We start from the raw sequence: 3,951 nt of genomic DNA on the forward strand, positions 1-3,951 counted from the left end.
ATATTAATACCCTCATGGTTAGAAAGGTTTAGCATAATGAAAAATGGCAGGACTGAAATTCAAAGGCAAAATAGAATTGTTTTATGTCATGCTAAAAAGGAAAAACAAGTGAGCAAAGCAGCAGAGAATATTCACAAATTATATGATTGCCAAAGTTTTTCTACCAAACTTGAGACATAAGCTCAGCCTATGCTATGATCCAAAAGGTAAAATAATGGGCTCAATAATTAATGTAGTTTTATTAATTACAGTAGTTCATGCTGTAAAAATGTCTTGTGCAGGTAGGTTTTATGAGTGTATTTTTGTTTTGTCTTGATTTGCATCTGTACTCAACTAAACTTTCAGATTAATAATCAAAAAAATTCACGTGTGGCTAAAATTCAGATTTGTAGCTTTTATTAAATGGTATTTTTATATAGTTTGGTTTCACCTTATAGAAATTACAGCATCTTTAAACATAGCCCCCCATTTCATATGCCATAATCTTTGGGTGAAATGGCTTCGCAGGTGTTTCTGATTAGTCTAATCTAGATAAGATTATAAGAGAGCTTTCAACATTTAATCTTGATTCGGCTTTTGATTACCTATGGAGTCTGTTATTGGCAATTGTCAACATGAGAACCAGAATTGTGCCAATGCAAGGAAGCCTTTAGGAGACTGTGAAATAAGAAAAAACAGTTAGAGACAGGCCAAACCTTAGGCTTGCCAATATCAACTTCATTCAGTGGAAAGATGGTAAGCTCAGTAATCACAAAGGGCCTAGTAGGCCAAGGAAGACCTCTACAGTAGATGACTGAAGAATTCTCACAGTAAGGAAGAAAAACCCCCAATGCCTGTTCAATAGATCAGAAACATTCTTCAGTGGGCAGGCGTGGATTTGTGAGTGACTGTTGTCCCCAACAGCTTGGGGAAAGCCATTTTCTGATTCAGCGTGACAATGCCCCTGGGCACACAGCGAGGCCGAAATAGAAATGGTTTTGTTGAGAATGGTGTGGAAGAAGTTGACCAGCCTGCACCAGGCCCTGACATCAAAGGTATCAATCACCTTTGGGATCAACTGGAAAGCCAACTGTGAGCCAGGCCTAGTTGTCCAATCAGTGCCCAACCTCCCTAATGCTCTTCTGGCTGAATGGAAGTAAATCCCTGCAGCAATGCTAAAATAACACCTTCCCAGTAGAGTGGAGGTTGTTATAGCAGAAAAAGTTGGACCAACTTCATATTAATGCCCATAATTTTGGATGAGATGTTGGATGTAGGGTTTCCATACTTCTGGCCAGGTAGTGTGTGTCTTTGTGTCAATCTGCCATTGGATGTGCAGTGTGACGACTTTGTGTCTAATATTGTTTTTATTTTTAAGTCAAGTCAAGTCAAGTCACTTTTATTTGTATAGCACATTTAAAAACAACAGGAGTTGCGCCAAAGTGCTTTCCAATCACTACAATACAACACAACAAACCACAACAAAATTACATCACAATACAATACATGTATTAACAATACAACATAAAAAAATAAAAAGAATAAGGAGTAAGATGATAAAAGTACAGGATAAAATCAATTTAAGAAAGACTGAATAAGACCAACAGCAGATTAAAAATGCAGTGAGAGGATGTTAAAAATAACGAAATAAATTAAGGGTGGAGAAAACCGTAGGGCAACCTCAAACTGCACTAAAAGCAAGAGAAAAAAGGTGGGTCTTTAAATGTGATTTAAAATGATCAATGGTGGGACAGGACTTAATGTGGGACGGGAGATTGTTCCAGAGCCTGGGGGCAGCAACAGAGAAAGTCTGATCCCCTTTAGTTTTAAGACGTGAGTGGGGGACTGAGAGGAGTTGTTTTGCTGATGACCTTAGTGACCTGGGAGCAGAATATGGAGTCAGTAGATCAGTGATGTACTGTGGAGCTAATCCATTTAGGGCTTTAAATACAAATAGTAAAATTTTAAAATCAATCCTATATTTCACCGGTAGCCAATGCAAAAGAGCCAGAGCGGGAGTAATATGTTGCCTTTTCTTTGTTCCAGTAAAGTCTAGCAGCTGCATTCTGGACCATTTGCAATCGAGACAGAGTGGAATGGGTCAACCCCATATATAGGGAATTACAATAATCCAGCCGAGAGGTGATAAAAGCATGGATAACTGTTTCCAGGTCCTTATGAGATAAAAACGGCTTTAACTTGGCTATGGTTTTAAGCTGATAAAAACTGCCCTTCACAACACTACTGACTTGCCTGTTAAAATTCAAAGATGTGTCCAAGAAAACACCAAGATTTCTAACTACAAATTGCACATTTTTAGACAGGGGACCAAGCGCATTGCTTAGGCTAGTGACAGAGCTATGAGCAATGTTCCCTCTAATTTTTCATGTATCTGGGCATACGCACAAGCTCCCTGAGCAAACTGAGGACTACTGTGAGCAACATTAGATATGCACGCTTTATTTTTAAATAAGTAATTTGGTCCACTTAAAAAAAGACAAAAATCTGAAAAATGGGATGTGTAGATGTTATACAGTATGTGAGAGTCCTGCTTTGGCCATGGGAAGAGTCCTGCTTTGCCTGGCTGAGGGTCCTGTTCTGGAAGATATGAGACATATACACCTTTCAGACATAACATTTTGCTTACATTAAAACATTCACATTTTGCACAATGACTTGTGCTGTAGCTTGTGATACAGTGCAAATTCCTGTAACACTTTGTCTGTAAAATATCTAATTACACAGTTTTTCTTGGCATTTCTACTACCCATAAATGATCTAATAGTAACAACATTTAATGATTAATATCCATAAAGACAAAATCTTAATAACCGTCACTAGAATATGCACAAATCTGACTTAAATTTTACCTTATTTTTCACGTCTGTCCTTCTCACTTCTCCAATGGTTGTACACTTTGTCCAGGTTGATGGCTTCGTCTGCTTCTTGCTTTGACTTTATGCGCATCAGCTGGTCCAAATGTGTCACTTCAAGACGATTTCTGGATTTTGTTTTGATTGACAGCTCGTTCCTTTTCTCTCGCTCTTTTGCGCTCTCCCGCAATAATGTACCAATCCCCTGTCCCATCTTGAGTCTTCGTACAGTTTCGACAGCTTTTAAATGACTTTTATGCTGAACGTGACGCTTGAGATAGTCCAGCTTCCATTCAGTCCACATTTTTCCCTCTGAAAACTCACTTGCTACTTTGGCATCGCTGCATGTTTTGCAGAGTAGACCTTTCTCACTTGAAAAAGAAAAAATCTCACCCAATTTCACCGCTTTTTCTTCAATTTGCACATACTCCGACAGCCATTCCATCTTAAAAGAACTGCATTTCTTTTTTATTGTGGCTTGCTGAGTGGATGTGTCGCTGCCTGTTCGTTTCGCCATGATGCGGGGTTTGTATTAGCATCTATTAACCTGCTAGCTAACCTGCACGGCGCATATAGGCAGGGCCCAGACGCAAGCACCGTCAATGCCATGATTGGCTTCGTACCGTAAGTGAACCGTATCGTATCATTGGCTGGACACCTGTCACTCACTGAGTGAGAAACAAAAAAACAATATTATTGGGCGAATTAATTAGATTAGATTAGGTCTAATATTAGATATGAATTAATACGTTATGTTGATGTTGTTTATGCGCTGGATAGATTTTCTTGTGCGCTGAGAATGTGCGGGCAGTGCGCGATTGCGCACGCGCGCAGCTTAGAGGGAACATTGGCTATGAGGGCCAAATATAATTACTTCCGTTTTGTTATCATTTAGTTGAAGGAAGTTCCTCGCCATCCAGAATTTAATGTCATCTAGACATCTAAAAAGGTTATTTAATGGGCAAGCATTGTCAGGTGTAACTGGCAGGTAAAACTGTGTGTCATCCACATAACAGTGATACACAATATTATGTTTCTCAAAAATAGAGCCAAGGGGAAGCATGTAGAGTGAGAATAAAAGAGGCCCTAAAATAGAACC

At 39.1% G+C, this 3,951-nt stretch overlaps 1 long non-coding RNA gene across 1 annotated transcript; it reads right to left on the reverse strand.

The window, feature by feature from the left end:
* Nucleotides 1-2,418: 2,418 nt before the first annotated feature.
* LOC135247697 (uncharacterized) lies at nt 2,419-3,704 on the reverse strand. Its single transcript, XR_010328273.1, has 2 exons — nt 2,850-3,704; nt 2,419-2,577 (listed from the first exon to the last, which is right to left on the reverse strand). It is a non-coding gene; the product is annotated as an uncharacterized LOC135247697 (long non-coding RNA).
* Nucleotides 3,705-3,951: the final 247 nt, after the last annotated feature.

This window comes from Anguilla rostrata, chromosome 2, assembly GCF_018555375.3.
Source record: "Anguilla rostrata isolate EN2019 chromosome 2, ASM1855537v3, whole genome shotgun sequence".
NCBI lineage: Eukaryota > Metazoa > Chordata > Actinopteri > Anguilliformes > Anguillidae > Anguilla > Anguilla rostrata.